The 26690-nt window shown below is 31.4% G+C and overlaps 1 protein-coding gene across 1 annotated transcript in view; it reads left to right on the forward strand.

The window, feature by feature from the left end:
• The first annotated feature begins 5847 nt into the window (after nt 1–5847).
• Nucleotides 5848–26690, forward strand: part of LOC126881397 (uncharacterized) — a 246378-nt gene continuing 225535 nt past the window's right edge. The window contains exon 1 of the mRNA XM_050645652.1: nt 5848–6347. The gene's annotated coding sequence lies outside the window, so the exon portion shown is untranslated. The remainder of the gene's footprint in view (nt 6348–26690) is intronic.

Below are 26690 nucleotides of genomic sequence, written 5' to 3' on the forward strand. Positions count from 1 at the left end.
ATTGTTTGTGAAATATTGTTTAAACAATTGCATATATTGAAAAATAATAAACTTTTATTATTTAAGCTAAAATATATGAACACAGAAAGTTTTTGCTAATAAAAGTGTTATTTCAAAGGATAGAGTATGTGTTTTTATTTTGCAATAAACAAATTTATTTATTTATATCGAAATGTAATAAAAATTAAAATGTATCAATCATTATCAAAGGTTATTGGAATGCCCAATCAGAGCAAACTATCCGCTGTCCTGCGGGTAGCACCAATAATTAATGTTTATTTAAAAAATTCCTGACGCCGTGGTGTTAATCGACTTTAATTTTGCAAAATTGCAAATGAAAGGTACAGTACACTTCTATAAGTAAAAAAATTTTCAACTTGCTATCTGCTTTATTTTCAGTCCTGTAACATTTTGAAAAAATGAATTTTTTTTACGAAAGCTGGATTGCAAAATTTATTTTGCAAAATCTATTGAACCGATCTTAATGAAATTTACAATATTGTTTTACTGTATCATAAAGTTTTTCAGGGTGAAATATAAAGGTCCTAAGTGTAGCATAAATGGTTGAAAAACGTAAAATGCGAATACTTGTTCTTGTATGTTTTTTTCACAATTATTGCTATTTTGCAACAAGGGTGACTATTTTTTAAATTTTTAACCAATTCTGTATTGTAGAAAATTTAATTACGCAACTTTTATGTCAGTACGACTTTTCTCTGAAATGAATACTTTTAAAGTTATAATCAAAAAACCAAGAAAAAAATCGAATTTTTCCTTAATTTTTTGACATTTTGATTATTTAAACAATGTTCCGGACCTTTTTGAGAGGGAGGATAACTCAAATATTATTATTTGATTAATTTTCAAGCAATTTCTGCAAAAAAATTTGAGTCACCTCTCAACGTCTAAATGTACTAATATTTTTACAGATGCGCCCTGGTCTATAAGATAAATGATTTAATATGTAAGTAATTCTATACGCTGTGAGCTCGTACGTAGAGGGGATATTTACAAATTCGCGAACGCCAGTAGTGATAAGTTTGTAAACGTTTACCGGAAATTTTACATAAATGTCAAAGTGATTAATTTAAAATTAAAATTAAAAACATTAATTATAAACAATATTAGTTGGTCAAAGCTGTGGTATATATTTTTACCTTAAATATACTTACGTTTTAAATACTGAATTTAAGTTTTTTTAATGTTCCGTAATATCTAATTATAAATAATCTATTATACTCTTAGCGCCATCTACACGATTATTGTCAAAGTATCCGAAGTAAGAAATTGATATTTTATCAATAGAACGTCAAAATGATTAGAAAAATCTTAAAAAAATCGATTACAATTTAATTACTTTTTTGCGTTGTAAATATTAAGCGATAACAATTAAATAATAAATTTAAAAATTACCGGTAAAAGTTGAATTAATAACCGCTAGGAGCGACACCAGCGAAGCTCAGAGCGTATATGTGACTCTATGTGTTACTACAACCACTACAACATATCTAAATTCTAATTTAATGTATGATTTAGAATCTAAAAGAAAATCTCTAAATATACCTACACAGTACAAACTAACATTTTTAAATACTCTGTAATAGTAGGAGAGGAAAGTATGCTAAATGTGCAGTCACTCGAGGACTCGAGCGCTTTGGGGACCTATTGGGTTGTGAAGAGTAGGTTCTAAAACCAAAAAAAGTTAAGTAAAGTTTTCCATTTTAGTGGGGACTTTCCATTTTTAATTTAATTTTCCATTTGCAACACTCGTTTTTTCCGATTATAGCGCCATCTATCCATAATTCGAAAAGATGTTTTAAATAAAAGTTACTTATTTTTACGTAAGGAATCCGAATCTGCAATGAAAAATGGGGGCTCCTATTTAAAATTTTAAAGTAACCTTCCACCCCACATCCATGGGGGCTCGTGTTTGGTACCAGCGCCGGATTAACCATTAGGCGGACTAGGCGGCCGCCTAGGGCCTGGGCACTTGATGGGGCCCGCATCCCGCTCAAATGCATTCATTAATAATGAATTATTTAAGCGGTAATTTAAAAAAAATGTAAAATGTTAAATAAATACAATAGGGCTAACTGAGACAAAAAAAAAAAGAGAATGGTTAATTTATGATTTCCAATCAAACTCAGTTTTTTGCTTTGTCTTCTATCAAATATCAGGAAAATACAACCGACTTCAAGACAAATTAAGCAGTTATCTTCAAAGGCATTTTTATATTCCATGTTCTAATGATTCCCTCAATTTAGTAATCAATTTTGCAAGTAAATTTTGCTTAGAAGCTGGTAATTATTTTGGTATGATACATTTTTTTTTTCAATTTCTACCCACCGAGAGGCCTTATAGTCCATTCATTCACGGTAAAATATTGCAAAACCTCCGAATTTTTAAAGAACCTTTGGATTTGAAAGAAGAGCTTGAATTGACATGAAAGTTGGCATACGCATAGCTAACATGTCAAAGAAAAAAGTGATATTGTGCCGATGTGTGATTTTGCTCTAAGGTTAAGTCCACCCCTTCTCGGAGGTGAAAAAATTACCGCCAAAATACGTCCGGAAGTGTATAAACTGACTAATTATAAGCAACTTTTGTTCAATAGAGTTTTTCCATTAAGTCAAAATACATTTTGAGGTATTTGCAAGTGAATATGTTCATTTTTCAACAAAAAAGAGTATTTAGACTGTTTTTCGCAAATAACTCAAAGAGTAAGTATTTTATCGAAGAACATAATACTACTCAGCAGAATATAGCTTTCAAAAAATTGAAAAAATGGTGTATGTGTGCAGTCTGTAGACCCAGTAGAAGCAGAGTTGTAGCTAATGAAAAGTAGGTTCGGAAAATTCCAAATTGAATATTTCAACGTGAAATAATCAAAATATGAAGCACTTTTCATGGAAAACTCATCATAACTTTTTTAAATGTTTAAAAAAGCATTAATCTTGTTTTTTTAAAAAGCGTAAAAGGTAAGCAAGATACGCTCAGAATAAAGTCGATCCCTTTTTTGGGCAAAAAAACTTTTGAAAATAGCCCCCTAGGTCTAGAGGGCTTGAACAAATCACTAGTTACGAGTGTATGCATTTTTTTTTTATTTAGCTTAAGGTCTCGACAACCAATGGCACTTGGCCCTTTGCATGATACATTGGATTTTTCTAATCGGGTACCTATTGTAATGTGTAGTGTGTGTGTTGAGTAAATGTTGTGTTACATAGCAAAGTCGCCGTAATTGTTTTTGCAAAGAGGCGCTAATTGTATCCGAACGTCTGCGGTGCCTCCGGTGAGTACCGATCTCACAAGGATAGAAACTATTTTCATTTATTAATTTTTAATAAATGAAAAATTCTCTACCCATGGTATACCAATTTTGAACAATCATATCTTAACCAATTTTTATCTTCCAAAAAAGCAAAAATCTGAAATATTCAGAAAAGCAAAACCTATATTTTTTATTCTTTAAGATTTTTGGTATCACTAATAATTTTTAAGTTATTTTGAAAAGAAAGGCATTTTTTTTCAAAATTCCAAAAAATTTGTTTTACTTTAAAACCCAATGTTTTGAAATACAAGCACTGTAAGCCGGTGAAACTTACAGATCATAATGCAAATAATATATAAGTACAAACTAGGGGGTGATTTTCAAGATTTTTTTGCCAAAAAAAAAGGAATCGACATTCTTTTGAGCTTTACTTGTTTAATTTTAATACTAGAAATTTCTTTAAAAAATCCACGAGGAAAATAAACTTCTTGTAGCTGGCTGTATACCATAAATCACAAAAATGCCACATTTTTTTGTAAAAGGTATATATTAACTAGGTTACATTGACAGTTCTTAATGTCATTTTGGGTTGCTCTTGAATTCAGTTGTCAGTTGGCCATTGAAATCTAATTTGTGAGGTTTTCTCCAAAAAAAGTTCCAACCACGTGGGGAGAGTCCAGTGTTGCCCTGGATAACATCCAGGTTTATCTATAACATCTAACATCCGATGAATTTTATATAAATATGTAAAATAACTTTATGATTTACATTTAAAGGGTTTTTACCCTATACATTTTGGTGGCTCAGGCATGCAAATTTTGTAAGTATGGCCTCTTGTTCTTGAAAACCTCTGTCAATTTTAACTTTTATCTCAATTAATTAGGTTATACTTAATTTTAGGGCTTTTAAACACTGATGATGGATTCCTTAATCCGAAAACGTTTTGTATTGTGACCCTTATTTAGGGTATTTTAATATATACCTTTTAAAAAAAACTTGGTATTTTTTTCTTTAAAAAAATAAAGCTTTTTTAACACTTTAAAAAAGTTGTGATGAGTTTTCACCAAAAAATGCTTAATTTTTTGGTTATTTACGTTGAAATATTTGATTTGGAATTTGTCGAATAAGAATCTGCTTTTCATTAGCTCCAGCTCTGCTTATACTGGGTCTACATACTTCATACATACACCATTTTTTTTACTTTTGTATACGCTATATTTTTCCTAAGAATATTTTTTCTATAAAATATTTAATTTTGGAGTTATTTGGGAAAACCCGCCTTAAAACGTGTTTTTTTTGTTGGAAAATGAACAGAATTAAATCAGTTTATCCATTTCCGCACTTACCGTGAATGTATGTTTTTTCACCCCCGAAGGGGTGGCACTCATAGCCAGGACAAAATCACATATCGACACAATATCGCTGCTTTTTTTCTTTGGCATATTAGCTATGGACTATTAATGAGAAGTTGTTGCGAAAGGTCGGTTGAAAAACTTTTATACTAGATGGTTAGCTAGATTTGATGCTGTTAAAGCAGTACAAATGTTATATAGGAACATGAATAAGTATGTCATTAAATAAATAGCTCTTTTAACCATTATGTGGTACAAAATTTTAGAACTTTTTAGTGCCCCTAGTAAACATTAAAAGATCCAACTATAAATTTATCAGATACAGTTATTTTACTTAAATCTTTAGCAAAGTAACAGAAGTAAAAAAAGAAAAGTGATCTTGATTACATTGTCGTAATTTATTTTTGGAGTAGGTAACTACTTCCCAAAAGAACATAATTATCTGTAAATTTGTTATAAGTAAATGGTCGCTATAAAGGATCTACTTCTTATGGCCGCCTAGGGCCCCATGATGCCTTAAACCGTCACTATGCCATTCCATAGATTTTTCAAATATATTGAATAAGTGTATTTTTCAGTTTTTTGATCTGATGTTCATTTCGCGAAATATCGCGGGATTCGTATTTAAAATTTTAAATTTAGCCCCCACCCCTCTCCGTGGGCAGTCGTGTTTGGTATCATTCGATAGATTTTTGACAAATATTTAGCACGTATTTTTTAGTTTTTAGATCTGTCGTTAATTTCGCAAAATATTCGCTTCTTTCTTGTGAAACTTTGTACCCATTTCCTTACCGCCCAAATCGTCTTATTTTTGAAATATAGGTACACTGCATGTACTTAACTTAGCTTATCTTAAACTTAATCTGACGATTTCGAGTTTTTCTAAGGATAGAAAGTCTTTTTTATAAGTTTTTTTTCGGTCCCCCCTTAACGAACTCCCCTGCATTAAGAGACAATATATGGTAGAGGGAGTTTTTCTAAGGATACCTATATCTTTTTTCGGCCCCCCCTTAACGAACTCCCCTGTGTTTAGAGCCAATATATGGTAGAGGTACATCTACAGGGTACCAGGGTTCTCCCCATATGATAATCTGACGTGCTCGAGTTACTGCAAAAATCCCCGCTTGGGCTTCCCTACCCTACCATAAAGTACGCTCCAATATTATATCGTTCCACTATAACGCTTAAAATGTGACTTACATCTCTACACTGCGCACGATTATTTTTCAACCAACCAGTCTGGGTCTGGGAATTGACTAACTGGACTGAATTATTATTTAGTCCTTTGCGTTCGACGAGATAATACGGTTTTAACTTGTAGTTATAAATAATTCGTTTTCTGACAGAATAACGTTGTTAAGATATAAACAATAACATATTATATGAAAATCAAATTTACTTCTTTGATTTATGAAATTTATGCCTGTTTTCATTGTTCAACTTTCACTTATGTCATATTTTGAGTGATAACGTGATAACTCGGTTGATATGTGACAGAATCGTCATATTAGTGTTGATTTTATTTATTTGCATTAGTTAAAGTGGACTCTTTTGTGTGATTTGTAAAAAAATTAATTCCTTAGGAAGGGTTAGTGATTATTTGAAGATATAAAATACCAATCGATAGCTTGCTCGACATCGATGCCAAGTTTCTGACATTGCTTCCACACTTACAACACAGCTGATCCATTGACAAAAATCTACCACATAAGTTTTCATTATAATACGTAAGTAATTAGCAATTTAAACATTTTAAAATTGTTTAGATAAGTAAATTTTTGTTTTATTTTTGAAAATACATCAGTTTTATGTTATGACATTACTTTTTATATCTTCTGTGTTTTAAAATAAAGATTTTCATGTCACATAAACAAATATGAGTATAATTTGGTATAATCACAATATACCTCATTAATTATTGCTTATCTAATATATTATTTATATAAATTATTAGGTACGCTCAGGCACTCATGCCACTCAAAAACGTCATTCCTTATTTATGTTTTCTTCAATTTTTTAATCATTTTGTTTCCTAATGTTAATGCACCTATTTAGATTAATATAAGAATAAGTAATTGAATGTGTGATTATGATATTAAAATTCACAAGACATATTACTTTCAACTCTTCCTTGAATAAAAAGTATTATTTCCTTTGCATTTTGGGAAGGATACATAATTTCATAATAATTATCATTCTGGATGTTCTCTAATTTTTCTTTTGAAATAACAAAGGGATTCTGAGTTTGTGATTATCTATTAACTATTCCCTAGTGATTGTCTTCTGTTTTAAAATATTAAATTATCATTTTTCTTGTTTCATACATAAATTTCACCTATTTATTTTTCTTCTGTGGTCTCTTTGTCTTATGTATAATACTTGCAACTCTTTTGTTGTACTCACAACCCACTTATTTTCAACTATTTTTAGTTGTTCTGCATAATCTGTAAACAGCTGTACAGTAAACCCATATTTTTTATGCATACCTATTTCGTGTTTAAATGGTTTTAAGCTTTGTTTTTAACTTCAGCTGAGAGCTGAGTTATTCTATGTATGTCTTTCCCATTAGATTTGTAATATTAAATACACTATGGTTATTAAATATGCAGAATGAAAGAAAACTAACAGGTGTTCAGGAGCAATAAAGCAGCATTATTAGTGTACATAAATGTTTGTTAAACAAAGCTTAAAACGGACAATGCAAGCTGGACAATGCATCCTGTGCTAAATTTCTTGGTGTTCTGCTGGACCCTGGTCTGATATGGGATGCTCATACCACCTCTTTAGTGGCAAAGCTATCATCAAATACATTTTTGCTTCGTGGACTTTCATCCTGTGTTTCCGCTTCCATACTAAAGCAGGCATATTTTTCTTTGTGACACTCACATAATATCTCCTATGCTATTCTCGCATGGGGCCATAGTGCTGGAGCGAAGGATGTATTCAGACTGCAGAGAAGGGCCATTCGCATTGTCGCAGGCTTGCCATATAGAGCCAATTGCAGACAAGTTTTTATAGATTGGAAAATATTAACATTACCTTGCCAGTATATATATGATAATCTTATATATGTAAAATGCAATATGCATAAATTCCAGACTCATGAACAGATTCATAATATTAACACACGCTTTAGAGGGAACCTTGCCCCAAAGTTTCGTAGGTTGGAGAGGTGCAGAGATGGCCCATCATGTCTGGCTATACATTTCTTTAATAAATTACCCCTAATAATTCGAGAACTGCCCTTAGATACATACAAAATAAAAATCAAAGAACTTCTTTTGGTGGGTGCTTACTATTCTCAGAAGTTCTGTGTGCTCTTGTGTTTTTATGCTAATATTCTAACTTTGTATTAAGTATTTAGACTAGGTGATAAAATGTTATAGATTTTAATTATTAAGTGTTAGCTTGCCAATGTATTTCAATGATGCATTTTAACAGACTTTGACTTATGTAAATACTTTGTATATTGACATCAATAAACTGAATTGAATTGAAAAAGAAAGTAAAGCGGTGGGATCTCTTAATGACACAAACCAGAAGAACAAACACCTAAGACAAGACACAAAAGCAAGAATCTATAAAGCAGCAATTAAACCTATATTATAGGTCTAATCATTAGTAGAAGGGCAGAGGATAGGATACGAATAGCATGAGATAAGTCACCAAATGGACGAAGAAGTAGAAGTAGAATTTAGGAGGCTAATATTGAAGAAGAAACAGACTTTAAATCCTATACAGGGTGATCAACTTCTGTGACAAAGTCCAATATATCTGTTATTATACAATATATGAAAAAATGTTGTTAATAAAAGTTATAGACACCTTCAATGTACACATTTTAAAATTAGTGAGAAATATACAGGGCCCTCCATAACACGGTGCCTAACCAAAGTTATGTTTTTTTAAATGGAACACCCTGTATTTTATTCAAAATCTGGTTTCTCTACATTTTTCTGATTCTAGAGATATAACACTTGTCTAGGGTTATACTGAGTGTTTCAAAGTTACGAGCACTTTTATTAAAAAATCATACTGATTTGATCGCCCTGTATGTTTCTAACAGTGTAATATAAACTTATTTTTTTAATGATTTTGACTATCAATATTAAAGTAGTTTTGCAACAATGTACAATTTTTTTATAATTACACAAATTGTATACAGGGTAAGTCAAAATGTAAATACAAGATTTTCTTCATAATTTTAAATGGATTACCCTGTATTTTATATTATTATCGAAAAGTTCTATCACTATACTTACATATCTTTTAAATATTCCCTATACCTTAAGTTATTAGCTTTCGAGATATTTTAGTTTTATTGTCGATAACAACATGTATTACTTAGTTATTAATAACAATACTGTAATTTATTAAAATTTATTAAAAGAACTAAATTAAATAAAAAAAATGTTCAACGTACTTCTTATGTTATAAAAGGTGTTCAAAATGACCTCCCATAATGTCTACATAAGCCTGGAGACGCGTTTCGAAAGACCTACTGATGTTTGTAAGCATTTGTTGTGTGACACTTTGAGAGGCGTTTTGAATCCTTATTTTCATATCGTCAACTATTGTTGAATGTGTCCTATACACTACGTATTTAATATAACCCAAAAAAAAAGAAGTCAATTTCGTTTAATTCTGGTGATCTGGGTGGCCAGCGAACTGGTCCATCTCTTCCTATCCATCTTTCAGGAAATAGTTCATTGAGTTTACCGTTGACAAGTACGTTGTGGTGAGCAGGGGCTCCGTCGTGAAGGTACCACATATGTTGGCGGATGTTTAATGGTACATTTTCAAGTAAAATAGGTAAATGATTCACTAGAAAATTTAAATAAACCTCACCATTTACCGATACCTCAAAGAAAAAAGGACCTATAACGTAATTGCCCATGATTCCACCCCAAACATTTAAGGACCATCTTGTTTGACTATGTGTCTGAGCACAGTACGGATTGGTTGTGGAATAATAATGAAAATTGTGTCTGTTTACACTACCATTTTTGTGGAATGTTGCCTCGTCTCCAAAAAAAAAAGAACCAACTCAAACATGGACCTATAAATAGGTCCATGAACTCAAAAAAATCTCTCTGTATAACTATTTGTTGTTGTGACCATTGACAAAATTGTACTCTTCGTTCGAAATCATCCCCAACAAGTTCCTGATGTAATTGTATATGATATGGGTGCATGTTGTTTTTCTTGAGTATGTTTTGGATAGATCCATAACTTATATCTTGCTCTCTTGTAATATTTTGAATACTTGTATGAGGATTTTCTGTAACAGGCAGTAAAACTTTTAATTCATTTTCATGCATAATAATGATTTTTGTTTTTTCCTTTGCTTCATAAACAGAACCAGTACGATTAAACATGTCTAATAAGTTGTCAAATGCTCTCTTATTTGGTTGTTGACGCTATGGACACCGTTCCTTATAAATTCTTGTGGCAACTAATGAGTTTTTGAAACACTCTCCCAAAATCCATATCATGTCTGTCATTTCTTCACGACTAAAATTCATTGTTAGGTACCAATTATAACAATATGGCAAACAATTATAATCAGTAACAAAAATAAAAATCATTTCAAAGCCACCTTAAACAAGAACTTGCAGCAATTTATAGTTCCCATTTCTTCGCGTAAAATTAATATCATTTTGTTAGTAAATATAAAATTGTCGTTATTGTATAGAATTTACCATAAACTTGGAGAAAAAATGAAATGCAGTCTAATTTTAATTATCATTAACAAATTGATTGGAGGTTTCTAATATTAAGGGTACCTAATTAATTTATTGTAATAAACGTATCTATGAGTTATCAACAATAAATATAAATAAATAGGGAATATTTAAAAGATATGCAAGTATAATGGAAGAACTTTTCGATGGTAATATAAAATACAGGGTGTTTCATTTAAAAATATGAAGAAAATCTTTTATTTGCATTTTGACTTACCCTGTATACAATTTGTGTAGTGATCAAATCAGCATGATTTTTTGATAAAAGTGCTCATAACTTTGAAACACTCAGTATAACCCTAGACAAGTGTTATATCTTTTTAATCAGAAAAATGTAGAGAAACCAGATTTTGAATAAAATACAGGGTGTTCCATTTAAAAAAACAACTTTGGTTTGGCACCATGCTATGGAGGACCCTGTATATTTCTCACTGATTTTAAAATTTGTACATTAAAGGTGTCTATAACTTTTATTAACAACTTTTTTTCATATATTTTATAATAACAGATATATTGGACTTTGTCACAGAAGTTGATCACCCTGTATACAAGAAGGAAGAAGAAGATAAACTTTTGTTCACAGATATTTACCTACCTTCCGAATTAAATATAAACACAAAGATATATCCAAAAAAGATATATATTTGTTTAAAAAATTCAAAATCTTCACAGAAGAAATGTGGTAATGCACAGCTGTGATATAACTATTCATCACAATCACTTTAGTTACTAAAATTTCCTTTCATCAGCCAATTACAATTACAAATTGAAAGTTTCATACCATAATAAATAGATTATCAAATTACCATCACATCAGATTGAAGAAGTTAGCCCAAATCCTTCTTTTTCTTTCTGGAAGCCGTTCGTGCATGCACCCCAGTCGCACTGTAGCCTTTTGGCTTATTGTGCTTAATTGTGCCCAAATCCTTAAATAAATCATAATTGTTTTAAGTAATTTTCAAAACATTTTTTACAAAATGAGTAGTCAGAAAGAGTCTTACTAAAGTAAGAGTCAAAAAGTACACTTACCCAGGAACACTTATAACAGAAAATAATGACTCCACTGCAGAAATCAAAGTCAGAATCGAAAAAGCACATTCTAATTTTATGAAAATGAAAAAGGTCCTATGTAGCAAAGATTTAACATTAGCTCTTAAAGTATGCCTAACAAAATGTTACAAATACAGTATACAGTATACTATACTATACTATGGAGTGGAATCATGGATGTTAAATGTAGAGACAATGAGACCACTTAACGCCTTTGAAATGTGGACCTATAGAAGAATTATGAGGGTTTCCTGTGTAGATAGAGTTATGAACAATGAAGTACTGAGAAGAATAGGTAAAGAGAAGGAAGTTGAACTTACAATTAAAGAAAGAAAACTACAGTATCTTGGACATTGATACGGGGCGAGAAGTATGGCATCCTGCGACTCATAATGCAAGGAAAGATAGATTGCAGAAGAAGCATGGGAAGAAGACGAATATCATGGCTTAAGAACCTGAGAGAATGGTGTGGATGCAGCTCAAAACAACTATTTAAAGCTATTGCCTCAAAAATTAAAATAGCTTGATTGCTTGATGCTTGATGATTGCCAACCTCCGTAACGGAGATGGCACCTGAAGAAGAAGAAGCCAAGCAGTGTGATGGTTCACATTTTTTAATAGTCCAAGAGCTGGTGAACCCTTCGACTAACGGTCGTCCTGTAAGGCTAGAAATTTGTCTAGTGATAATTCATAGCACACCAAGGCTAAAAACCATGACTTGGCAGGCCTCAGCGGTGCACGTGTATCTACCAGGTGAATCGAAAAGTGCAAATTTAGAGGGTAAAATAAACTTTCTCCTGTAAGGTTTAAATTTAAGTATGTGTTTGAGTAAGTCATTTAGAAGAAATGTGTACAATGACAGGCGATTCTGAAGAGCATAAGACCTTGCCAGGCGAGGGGAAAGATTAGGGGTTTTTCCTAAAATTATTCTTTTTGCATCAAACAATTTTTTTAAGTTTTTTGAATCATTCCAAACAGGAAAGGTCTTTAGTGATTTTTCTGTTAAGTTAATAGTTTTTGTTATATAAGCGATTGAAAATTTTGAAAATTTCTAAATCGACAATTTTTAACCCTAAATCGGACATTTATCTAAAAATTTCAATGTTGCCAAGGTACGTAGATATTCTTTAAACATTGATTGATGAAATTCCGAAGAGTTTTTTGCAATACAATATCGGAAACCCCTTTGTTTTTTTAATTGCTGATAAAGCGGGCGCGGCACTGTAGTATAAGTGAGGACGTTTGAGTTTGCATAAATTCATTATCTCGAGAATGGGCAAATTTCAAGAGAAATCCTCAGATAGGTCGATTTTTATTTTTAAATTAGGTCTTTTTGGTATATATATAATAATAATGACGTCGTCCATCTGGGCGTGATGACGTAATCGATGATTATTTTAAATAAGAGTAGGGGTTGTGTGATAGCTCATTTGAAAGGTTATTTAATTATCTATACAGTAATATAAACATTAACATAATTATTTATACAGGGTGTACAAAAAAAATTTTTTCTTCTAGTTGTCAAATATAATCAAAGTTAATTTAATAAAATTTTTTTTTGTACACCTTGTATAAATAATTATGTTAATGTTTATATTAGTGAATAGAGAATTAAATAACCTTTCAAATGAGCTATCACACAACCCCTACTCTCATTTAAAAAAATCATCGATTACGTCATTACGCTCAAATGGATGACGTCACTAGTATTATATATATGCCAAAAAGTCCTAATTTAAAAATAAAACTCGACCTGTCTGAGAATTGCTCTTGAAATTTGCCCATTCTCGAGATAATGAATTTATGCCAACTCAAACGTCCTCACTTACACTACAGTGTCGCGCCCGCTTGATTAGCAATTAAAAAACAAAGGGGTTTCCGATATTGTATTGCAAAAAACTCTTTGGGATTTCATCAATCAATGTTTAAAGAATATCTACCTACCTTGGCAACTTTGAAATGTTTAGATAAATGTCCGATTTAGGGTTAAAAATGGTCGATTTCGCAATTTTCAAAATTTTCAATCGCTTATATAACAAAAACTAATAACTTAAGAGAAAAATCACTAAAGACCTTTTCTGTTTGGAATGATTCAAAAAACTTAAAAAAAATTTGTTCCATGCAAAAAAAATAATTTTAGGAAGAACCCCTAATATTTCCCCTCGCCTGGCAAGGTCTTATGCTCTTCAGAATCGCCTGTCATTGTACACATTTCTTCTAAATGACTTACACAAACACATACTTAAATTTAAACCTTACAGGAGAAAGTTTATTTTACCCTTTAAATTTGCACTTTTCGACTCACCTGGTAGATACACGTGCACCGCTGAGGCCTGCCAGGTCATGGTTTTTAGCCTTGGTATGCTATGAATTATCACTAGAAAAATTTCTAGCCTTACAGGACGACCGTTAGTCGGAGGGTTCACTAGCTCTTAGACTATAAGATAGTCAACTCAAATTTAAATTTTAAATGCGGCCTACTGTGAATCCACAAACAGGGCGAATTTTCGATATATTGCTTCGCGTTAGAGATGTCGGAAAAAGTTATTTGGAGAAGTTGTTCGAAATATTATTCTAATCCCACTTACCAAATTTCATGACAAAATTCGCACTTTTAGTTTTTTCAGTATTTGTAGTCGGATCCTAAAACATACAATTGGCTATCCCGAGATGCAGCTCGGGACAACCATTGTCGAAGGGGCAAAAAAATTTCACCTTTAGCCCCAAAAATTCATGGCCAGACAAGCCACAAGCCACAGCGCTGTGCTAGTGTAAAGAGTGAGAAACGCATAGCATTCTGTTCTGTTCTTAGGCGCATTTGAAAAGTGCCTGACTATAGGGTAGGTAGAGTGTAGGTAGAGTGTAGAGCCATCATGTTAAGTGAGTAGCACTACTACAGGGAGCGTACAATAATTACAACTTCGGAGAGAAATTAATAGGTAGCTTTTTTATTTTAGATACTTAAATATTGTGATTTATATTAATAATATAGAATAGAAGTGATTTATATTAATAAATAATTTATTATTGTACATTTGAAGAGGTTAGGCGGCGCCTACCTTGCCTACCCCGACGGGCCGCCCCTGATCTCCTGGCATATTCATGCAATTACTTTTAACTGGGCTATTGGTTTAGACATGGCCGTACTAGTTTATTCGCGGTGTGCAAGTACTTGGAAGGGAAACGAGAAACGACCGTGCGCGAGTCGCCGAGAAATATTGCAACTATCTTAAATAATTCATATTGTCAATTGAAATTGTCAAATTGACGTATATTTCATACCTTCTGTCATTGAAGTAGAAAAATTATATATTGCTCCACAATATTGATATGGTATGCAATTATTATATAAAGATAAATTTAATTAATTGTATTTTGAGTGCAGTACTGCATTTTAATAACTAATTTTATTTACTACATACAATTGTTCACGTTTTCATAACATAACCTGAATCTTATTTTTTCTTCTTACTATTTTTTTGGACTATGGCCTTGACAATTTATCCAGTAACCAGGACTAATATAATTGGCCAATATAATTAAAAGTGCGAATAAAAGTACAGAGCGAAGAAATAGGGGTCGCTTTGCCGAACTTGCACGGTCCCAATACTGGATTGTGCCCATTTATATAAGGATTAACTAGTTTGGTCTAGCCACAACTGGTTCATCCCATTGAGCTTAGGATGAATTAGTTTGGACTAGGCTATACCAATTAGTAGTTAAAGTTTTTAATTCCTGGGTTTGCGGTCTGTTATACATAAATCTCTTTATTTTGCCTAAACGTTTTGGCTATTTACCATTTCCAATAAGTACTTAAATTACTAAACATTACACTTTATACACATTATATAAATAGAGTTTTACAAATGCACATAAGTAAGCCAACATGCGTTGTCTTTTATGATTTCTCTCATCTAAGTGATTATTCTGCCATATTAGAATTTAACAATTATTCAAATACAAAATACATTTAAAATTTAAGCATTTAAGAAAGTTATGGCAGTTTTAATTTTAACTTTAATCTGACGTTTCAAATATATGCATTCGTTATTTCTCCCTCCTGAGGCGACCTTATGCAGTGATGCATTGTTTTGTCTCTTTATATTGTCAGTGGTATTAGCGTTCACGTATTTGGTATATTAGATTAAAGTTAAAATTAAAACTGCCATAACTTTGGCTCTAGACCACTTAAAGGCTTTCTTAAACACTTAAAATTTACGTGTTGTTATCTATTTTTAATAATTTGTTCTAATATTGCAGAATATTAGTATAATCATTAAAGACAACATGTATTGGCTTATTTATGAATCAAAAAGCTCAATTTTTATGTGGTCAAAAATACTTAAAGGCTTGGACCAAGAAATATAACAAGTAGGGATTGTTATATTATACGTTACAGTTCAAGTTGATTCTCAGTTAGAGTTGACTTTTCCTAGTTCGAGTCAACTCCAACTGAAACGAGCAGTAAAAGTTGATTTGAAAAATTTAAATCAACTTTTACTACTTGAAGTTGACTCTTCCTAACTCTTGTTAGTAAAAGTAGATAAATATACGAGTATAATCTCACGTGCATTTGTGATGAGTGTGCGTCTCTTTGTTTTGACCGTTTCAACTACTTATTAGTCCAGGCTATAACGTCGCCCCTGTTAGGTAAATTATTCTGATTCGATTTTTTTGCACAAACTTACTCAAGCAAATACATCCTTATAACAAATACACAGTGTCAGGCGGTACCGCGGTGGAAAAATTGTTTAATCAATTTTTGTTAACCAAATTCACAAAAATAATTCTTATCTACTCTACCTCATATTATGTATAAGTTTTTATTGTGTGAAAATTGTAAATATAGATAGCAGTACATGAAGGGTTTAAAGTATGCCTGAAGTAATAATGTATTTTAAATGGGATTTACTTTTTCGCACTGTTTTTTTAGCACACTTTTATATAATCAAATATCCTTAACTTTCGCCTTGTCATGGTGATGACATGTGAGCAATAAATTACAAAAAACGTTTTGACAGTTTTGTGGTTTGACAGAAGTTTGAATTTTTAAATGTCAAAGTTCTAAAAAATTGTAAAATAGGAATGTATTCCAGTGACGAAGAGTTGCAGTTTTTTTATTTGTTTTTTGGTAGATAAAATATTGTATGAAACTGTGCGTGAAGTACTTTTTGCGCACTTAGGCGATGTATAGCACTCGGCCCGCTCGTGCTCTAAACATCGCGTGCGTGCGCAAAAAAGCATACTTCACGAACTGTTTTATAAATAACTAAGTATTTCACTCCGGACAAATTTTTTTAGATTATTTTGGTCATTCGGAGCAAAAAAGGTCTCTTGTGATTTTTCTCTAAAATTGATAGTTTTCCATATAACCATTTTTAAGGCTTAATAACTAGATTAAAAACTATTATTATGAAAGTCATAAAGTCACCTAATCAAAGTTTAAAGCCCCCCTACAAGATTCTGAAGAAATTTTTGTCATTATTTTATTAATAAGCTGTTATTTTTAATTATCAACAAGAGCGCTAAAAGCGTATTGAAGCGGCCGTCAATGTGAGTGCGAGTAAGATCCTCCATTCCGACCGTCCAATGGTGCATCTCAGTCGCACTCACATTGACAGCCGCCTCAATACGCTCTTAGCGCCCATTGTTAATAATTAAAAATAACAGCTTAGTAATACAATAATGACAAATATTTCTTCAGTACCTTGTAGGGGGTCGTTAAAATTTGATTTGGTGACTTTCTGACTTTCATAATAATAATTTTTAACTGAGTTATTAAGCCTTGAAAATGGTTATTTTCGCATTTTTCAAATTTTAAATCGCGTATAACTCGAGAACAATAAATTTTACAGAAAAATCACAAAAGACCTCTTTTGCTCCGAATGACCCAAATTAATGATGTAAAAAAATGTCTGAAGTGAATTTTTTTGTGAATTTGTTTTAAAAAATGTTTAAACAATTTTTCGATTACGGTACCACCTGACACCCTGTGGATTCGTTATAAGGACCTCTTTTTGAGTAAGTTTTTGCAAAAAAATCGATTTGGAATAATTTACCTAACGGGTGCGACGATACAGCCTGGACTATAAATATTACGATTTGAACATAATATACAGTAACATTTAATTTCTAGAATCGGTTGTTTGTGTGAATCAACTTTTACTAAATGGCATTGGGAAGAGTATACTTTAACTAGTTGGAGTCTACTTTTACTAGTAAATGTTGAATAAAAATCTTTATTTTATATTTATAATCAACTTTTACTAAAACCAGCTGTTTGAGTCGACTTGAACTAGGAAAAGTCAACTCCAACTGGATAATCAACTTGAACTTGAACTGTAACATATACATATAGATCTACCTTCACCTAAATTTTGATGAAATTTGAGATCGTCAGGAAAAAGTACTTCAGTTTACAAATGATGAAAATGCGGTTTTCGGAAAACTGGCTATTTTTAGACAGTTGTATCTTCCAATATACATACTAGATGGATTTTAACTTACAAATGCTCATTTGAAAGGTACCATTTAGAAACCTTTCATTTGCTGATTTCTAGGTTTGTTTCGACGTTTAGTTAAATTTTGACAATTAGTTGAAAATCATATAGTGCAGTCACTGAAGGTGGATATGAGCTATTACCTCCGATTTCGTTAAACCTTCATCGGATTGTATGAAAATTGGTGAGTGGTTAGAGGATATCTGAAGGAACAAAGGTGACATGGTGCCAACTTGCGCTTTTACCCTGAGAGTGGATGCCACCCCTTCTCAGGGGTGAAAATTATTTTATTGAAAATAACCCCATAGTTCGATAGACGAACAAATTCAAAGCAAAATTTGTTATATAAAGTTATTAAAATAAATCAAAACTTTTTGAGTTATTAAAGATCAAAGATTTTAATTTTTCTTGAGGAAAATGCATGTTTTTAACCGATTTTTCATCAATAACTCAAAAACTATAAATTTTTGCAAAAAAAAATGAAGCCAAAAAAATGAAATAATCCCCTTACTAGAAAAACCTTTTAGTGTTACCTAAAAGTGAGTTTTTTTTTTATTTAATTGGCTTTGGCATGAACCAATTAGCCAGACTTATTTTTTATTTATGAAATATAAAGGGAGCATTTTTTTTGATCCAATATAAATAAATTGATTTTTCAAATTCTCACACCCTAGGATAAATGTTATTATGTTAGTAAAATGTGTGTGTTTCTGTTTAGTGCATTTTTTTATATGTATATTTTTTTTATTTTTTTTTTTTAATTATATTTTTGTTTTTTTAATGCTTTATTTATGTAGTCTTTTGTTTAGTTTTATTTCCTTTGTTTTTCATTGTTTTTTTTTGTTTTTTTTATTTGTTTATCATTATTCTACTTTTTTTTTAACTTTTTTTTTTAATTATTTTTTTTATGTTAATTTTTTCGTGAACACACTTACAATAATATTTTGTATCGCAGAATTGCTTACAATGGTGTTAGTTTTTTACAATTTCATTTTGCAACGAATTAAATGATTATACAAACATTGATATAAGTTAATATTATTACTAAAAATTATACAATTTAGACTGGTTGGCAAACAGAATTTGAGATTTACCATTTCTTCGAAAAATGATTCAATGCTCTTCTTATTTCTTGAACATTCTAGGATTACATGGTTCATATCACCAACTTCTCCGCATGGACAATATGGGTTTTCATCCAGTCCTATTTTATATTTGTACAAAGGAGTCATAGCATGATTAGATCTTATTCTGTTTATTGTAACAATGAAGTTTCGTTTTGTTAATTCATGAAACCAGCTTTTCAATGGTATGTTATTTTGGTGGCCGACATAGTTAAGCCCTGTGACTGATGAATTATATTCTTGCTGCCACAATTGTTTTAAATGTGAAGTAAACTTGGAGGTAAGATCTGTATATGGAACAATATTGGTGGTTAGATGGTAGCCTGTGTCGGTGGCTGATTTGGCTAGTGTATCCACTGCATCATTACCTTTTATTCCTGAGTGCCCTTTAATCCACACTACAGTTATTGTTTTCCTTTGTTTTGTTGCTTCAAAGTTCAGTTTTAACATTTCTGCCTCTATGTTAGTAAGGTTTTTCGATGATTTCAAGTTTGTTATTCGGTCAACTGCACTTTTACTGTCAGTGAATATAACATGATTCTGTGTGTTTCTCGACTGGACGTATCTAAATGCATTTGCTATGGCAATTGTTTCGGCGGTATATATGGAACACTCATCTGGTAGCTTGAACTTGTAATATTGGGAAGAGTTTGCGTCATAAAAAGCACAGCCTACTTTTCCATTCAACTTGGATCCGTCAGTATATATGTATTGGTGTTCAGGCCATCTTCCATTAATGGTTTCTAGAAAGTTTTCTTTTGGGTCCAGGTAGTATGTTTTTATATGTTTTAAAAAGAAAACATGGGGAGGTTCGGTGTAGATAGGTATAGTTTTGTTGATTGACAGGGAGTTACAGATTTGTGCCAGTGTGGTACAGCTGTTTACTAGGAGTGGAGTAGCTTTTGAGTGCCAATATGGATGGGTGAGTACTAGGACAGTGAGGTCGTGAATGTTACGAAGATAGCTGGCTTCTTTGGATATGGCTTTAGCCATAAATTTATGACTAATTAGCTGCCTTCTGAAAGATAGTGGAGGTTCTACAGATTCGACTTCTATAATATTTATTGGGGTAGATTTAAGATAACCAAGACATATTCTCAAACTTGTGTTTTTCTGGGTCTCTATTTTGTTTCGGTGAGTATGTGCTGCTGTTCCATATAGGTGACTGCCATAGTCTAATATACTTCTAACCATTGTTTTATAGAACAGTAAAGCGGTATTTGGATCTGCTCTACATTTGGTATGGCAGAATGCTCTCAAAATATTCATAGCGTTCTCGGTTTTTTTTATTACATGGTGGATGGTATCTTTCCACAGTAATTTTCTGTCTAAATAGAGTCCAAGGTATTTAACACAATTTTTGATTGAAAGAAGATATGGTCCCAGTTGTAACTGTACTTGAGTTATGTCCCTTTTTTTAGTAAAAATACACACTTCAGATTTTTTTTCAGAAAGAATTAAGTTGTTTGAATCTAACCAGTGCTTAACTGACCATAGGTTTGTGTTTAAAATGTTCTGACAATATGAAATAGTAGTACCGTTGGTGTAGATAACTATATCATCAGCAAACTGTATCATATTCACGTTATTCAAATTTACTTCGAAGTCCATTGTATATAGTAAAAAAAGTAGCGGGCTGAGTATGCTGCCTGGAGGGAGTCCTAAATTCGATGTTCGGGATCCTTGAAGATTTTGGTTTAATTTTAGTGAAAGTCGTCTATCGGAGTATAGTGAAATTAAAAATGAACATATTTCTTGAGGTATTCCTATTGATAAAAGTGAGTTGGTAATTGAATGTACGAGTATATTTTTTCGGCGAATAAAAAATCTAAGTATTCAAGCTGAAATAACGGGAAAATGATGCATTTTATAACATAAACTTATTTAACATTTGTCAAAGTACTTAAAAATATCTATCAAATGAGCCCCCGAACATGTTGATAGCATTAAAATTTATGCTCCAAAATTTTTTCAAAATTTATCTTTTAAAAATGTTTCCAAAAAATGTTACTGATTTTTTTAATAACTCCGTTCATTTTTACGATGTTAGATTCATCTAAAAACCATTTGAAAGTTAATGTCAAGGGCTATTTCACCGCGTTAAACTTAATCTTTTAAACCCCTTATTTTTTTAAAAATAAAAGGTTAAATGGTCCCGGTTGCATGGTTCTCACAGCAAAATTTAAGATTTAAACGTTTCTATCTCGGTTATTTTTTACCCTATAGAAGTAGTAAAACAGGTATAGTATTTAACACAGAAAAAACTAAAATTTGGTTATATATCATGTTTTACGTGTATTGAATATTTTTGGAGTTATTATCAAAAGAATATGAAAATTACAATTATTTTAAAAATTATGATTTTTTTAAATCATATCTTTTTTTCAAAAATATGCATTCTAAACCGGTCAAAATTATTGAAATTATTACTTATGCTAATTTAAAGAAGTTCTTCTAACGGCCGGTTTCACAAAGTAAAGTTAACTTGTTTACTTGTTAACTTGTTTCACAAAGAGATAATCTCAAAATTACCCCAAAATATGCCTTTCAGTTTCATAATTGTTACCCTTCTGGGTATTCCCATAAGGGTAACCCACTCCAACCTCTGGTTAAAAATTCTGTGAGTTAATCATTCTTCGCCGTTGACCTGAAACTAAAACGCATATTTTGACGTAACTTCTGGTTATCTCTTAACCACAAGTTAACTTTACTTTGTGAAACCGGCCGTTAGGATTAGTATAAATTTTGTTTTTTTGTGGAAATGGCGTATGTTTGATTTTTCACCTTTTCCTAAAAAATTCCAAAGGGTTCTCTTATTTTCATCATAACTTACTTAATTTTGACGCTATTAACTTGTTCCGAAGCTCATTTGATAGGTATTCCGAAGTACTTTGACAAATGCTTAGCAGGTATACTTTATAGATCGCATCGTTTTCCCTTTATTTAAGCTTGAATACTTAGATTTGAGTACTCGTCGAAAAAAATACACATTCAATTTCCAATAACTCACTTTGATCTAACATTCGTTTAGTTCTTTAAGTGAGGAATGTATTAAATTTTTTATTGTCTTCAATTTCAGTAATAATAACTTTTTTGCAAAAGCTTATAGTTTTTGAGTTATACGTCAAAAACCGATTTAAAACATGCATTTTTTAGGAAAAAATAAAATCTTTGGTCTTTAATAACTCAAAAAGTATTGATTTATATTAATAACTTTATATAACAAATTTTGCTTATAATTTGTCCCTCTGTCGATTTATGGTATTATTTTTAATAAAATAATTTTCACCCCCGAGAAGGGGTGGCATTCACCCCCAGGGTAAAAGCGCAAGTTGGCATCATGTCACATTTGTTCCTTGAGGTATCCTGTAATTACTCAACAATTTTCATGAAAATCGATGGAGGTCCAACGAAATCGAAGGTGAAAACCCTCAGTGGCTGCACTAATAAAATTGTTTAAGTTTTCTTTTCGTTCTTCTTAACCTATAAAATAAAACATATATTTTATGGTTTCGAAAATTATTTCATCAAAAAGTTGACGTTATAACAAGAAAAAAAAATGAGATCTTTTGCGCTAAAATCAGTCCATTGGAATCATAGATATATCTCTTCAAATACATATAGGGTAAAAAGGGATATTTTGTGGGGAGTATATCTCAGGCCCAGGGTCACCTAGAGGGCTAAAAAATAGCTATAGGCTACTTTTTTAAGGTAGAATAATATACTAAAATTTGGTAAAAATCCGCGAACAGCCCCCTACATCAGTGGTCAAAAAGAAAAAATATTGCTCATATCATATCTTACAATAAGGTCTATACATCTGACTCTAACAAGTCCATTTGTTATGTATCTGTCTGTTTACTTGATCCCATCAGATGTCAAAATTTCTCTCTATTCAAATGTCTGCAAAAACACATTTACATTAATAATTGTTTTCCACCTACTATCTGCTTCAATTTAAAATCGTTTTTATGATTCCTCATTTGTGTTGGTAACAAAATTTTAATGTGGTTAGAAATGTATTAAGGAGGGGGGTATGGTTTGAAATCAACATATCAAGCACATTTTTGTGAATTTTTTTCGACGCTATGGTAGAATTATTTTATTTTTAAATTAAATAAATATATTAAGTATAATTCAAAGAATATTTAAGAAAAAATTTAATCCAAAATATTGAAAAATAAGCCATTGGCGACAAATTTTGACAGGCAGCTCACAAAAAAATGGATTTTGCGGTGGACATCAGAACTCATCACTGGATCATACGAAACAAAAAATTCAAAAAGATTTAATTAGCTTATGAGTTTCACGAGGTAACAACGTCGAGTTTTTTTATTTTTACTGATTTTTGAATTTTTGGTATCACTCAGAAATCAAAAATACGAAATTTTTGATAAAAATTGTGTGAAAACCAACAGATTTAATATTGCTGAACAAAAACAAAGCACAAAACGAAAAATATCTCGACGTTGTTACCTCACCAAATGTCTAAAGAAAATCTATGCAAAATTTCAGGTAGATTGGTCAAGTAGTTTTTCAGTTACAATGTCCACCGCATTTGAAAAAGCAGTTTTGAGAAAAATGCGTTTAAAGTTTTGACAACTGCATCTTCATCTTCTTATTTGTCTGCCAAATCGTAAAATGATGAACATTGGAATATGTTCTTTGAATTGCGGAGTAATCTACAAAAGAGAAGGCGAACAGTTGTTTAACGTTTCTGACTACGCTCAAGCGTGCTGGCGCGAAGCCGCGGCAAAGCGAGTCGAAGGTAGGGATATTCAACACCCTGTATCTCCGGTAATTTTACTCCGATTATTTTGAAATTTTCAGAGTATTCTTGAAAGTATGCACTTTTATTTGAAATAATAAAAAAAATTAAATATTTCAAACCATACCCCCCCTTAAGAGTAACATATGGTCAACATACTATTTATTACATAATATCCAAAAAATTTGCCAACAAACAGCTGATATTAATATTTCACTGCAAACATAATACATACTATAGAACTATAAATTTATCTAGATATTGTAGGCAGGCGGTGAGAATATCCCTGCAACAAACTGATTCATTTTATACAAGGTGTATTTCTGCCAATATTTTTCATCAATGGAATTTGTCTGTCTGCCAAATCACACATTATATGGGATCAAAAGTGACAACTAGTAATACATCAGCATGGAAACCGATTTTGAGTCGTCATGATCCACAACATTCTCTTTTGAGGAACTATTCAAGTAGATACGTACAGGATTTAGAAAATCAATATTTTTGAATCTTATAGTTTGGTACCTGGAATGGCGATAAGTGAAATTTTTTTGCTGCAATCCTTAAGCCCTCACATTGTCATCGGAATAGGATTTCTTTTTCGAATGTGATGTTTTAAAGTGTCCTATTATACCTAAATGCTCTATCGGATTTAAATCTGATAGAGTCTAACGGTGGCCAATATAATCCTTAGTTTTTTCTCCTATTGAAATATCTGATTTCACAGTAGTTGACGATAACATTTGCATTTCATATCTTTGACTAAAATAAAATGTTTGTTGAAACAAAACGTTTTGAAACAAAGTTGAAACGTTTTTTTATGAGATTTTTTAAGATTCTAGGCAAAGAAAGAGCAAGGCACCTACACGATGTAGTGCACTAAGACATTTAGTCTACAAGTTATAAAAGAAACATTATTGAAATGAATAGTTAAGTAAATCTAAAATTCCAGCAATTAATAGTATCGTCAGTGTCATTTTGCTTCTCACCAGATGAATTGATAACGTTTTCTAACTCCTCCTTTGTCTGAGGAACATTTCTTATCGATTCTGGCAGTGTACAGTGCAGTATTACCTATAAATCGACGTTTGACTGAAAGTCTAAGCTGTGGGTGAAAAATAGGTCGATTTCATGATATAATTCAGGAATTTTTGAAACCTATCAGGTATTGTAAAGGACGATGCCAGGAATAACTTATACTAAAATGTAACGAAAAATTTTGTGCGGGTTTTTATTTATGACGATTTTCATTTGTTAAATTTGCAATTTTTAAAGATTTTTAATTTTGCAGCTTGGGATATTCATTTTCGAGAAAAAGTTTTAAATAGAAAATTGTAGTAAATTAAAAAACCTACAATTTGAGATATTGCAAGTTTAATTTGGTTAATACGTTATTGCAAAACAGCCTGCGAAAGGTCCAAAATGGCCGTTTTTTGCAATTGCATTATTTATTGTAAAAATATTTTTTATATATTTTTAAGGCTTTACAATGAAGGTATTTCAATACTAAACATAAAAAAATTTGTAGTGCCCGATTTGTGAACTTGTTGCTTAGATATTATAATTTGTTTATCCCAAGAGGTCAATTGTCCAAGGCTATAACTTTTTGAAAAAAAATCGTACAGAGTTAATCCAAGATCCACTCTCCTTCTAAAGACTTATATTTTCATATTCTGATGTAAATAAATGCGTATAATATTCTTCAACCTCTTATTTCGGGTTTGAAAATAAGGGGGCAAATTTCGTTATAAACATTTAGAACTGAAGCCGCCCCTGTACATGCTATGAGTTTCTAACTTGCAGATTATTGTTGCTGAAGCCAAAATAAAGATTTAAAACCAACTAAAAATATTCTACGGAAATCTTACGAAAACTGAAGCCGAGATAATTGTTTTTGTTTTCTTAAATCGTAGTGACTTTATTTATAACAATTAAGAAATTATTTCACAGTCATTGACTAAAGAAAGACTGATGTTATCTTAAAATAAAAATTATTTTGACCGAAAGTTACATTTAATTATTAAAAATTATTTTTAAAGTGGAGTGGAGATTTATTTTTCGTTTCGACTGTGATTTATTGTGTCGGTTGCCCTTAGCAACGGCTAGCAACTTATAATACATTGAATCACGGTTTTCGCTTTAACTTTTAAAGCACCGCTTGGATTGACCTGAAATTTGGCAAACACATAGATAATATATTAAAGAATAAAAATGATATTGAGCATCTGTGTGCTTTTGTCGTAGGGGTGAGTTTCACCCCTTATAAGAGATGAAAAAATATGTGTTCAAAATAAGTTCGGAAATGGATAAAACGTCTAATTCTAAGCACCTTTTGTTCTATAGCATTTTTTCACCAAGTTAATAACTTTCTAGTTATTTTCGAGTAAATACCTCCATTTTTCAACAACAAAAAAGACACGTTTTTAGGCGGTTTTTGACAAATAACTCAAAAAGTAAGTATTTTATTGAAAAAAAGAGTGTTAACAAAAATATAGCAAATTAAAAATTGAAAAAAACGGTCTACGCGTGAAATCTCTAGACCCAGTAAAAACAAAGTTCTAGCTAATGAAAAAGAGGTTCATATCCGTCAAATTTCAAAGTGAATTATTTCAACGTGAAATAACCGAAAAATCATGCAGTTTTTGGAGAAAAATCATTACAACTCTTTTAAAGTGTTTAAATAAATATGTATATCTGTTAAAAAAAAAAAGTTTATAGCATCAAAAGTAAGCAAGTTACGCTGAAAATAAAGTTGGCCTCTTTTTTTTTGGTCAAAAAACTCGGGAAAGTCACCCCCTAATTAGCATCAAAAATGAAATTAATCAATTTTACTTCAATGTTGTGTTACTCGTGTATGTGTCGTTTATGTCTGTAAGTTTCATTG

Source organism: Diabrotica virgifera, chromosome 3, assembly GCF_917563875.1.
Source record: "Diabrotica virgifera virgifera chromosome 3, PGI_DIABVI_V3a".
Classification (NCBI taxonomy): domain Eukaryota; kingdom Metazoa; phylum Arthropoda; class Insecta; order Coleoptera; family Chrysomelidae; genus Diabrotica; species Diabrotica virgifera.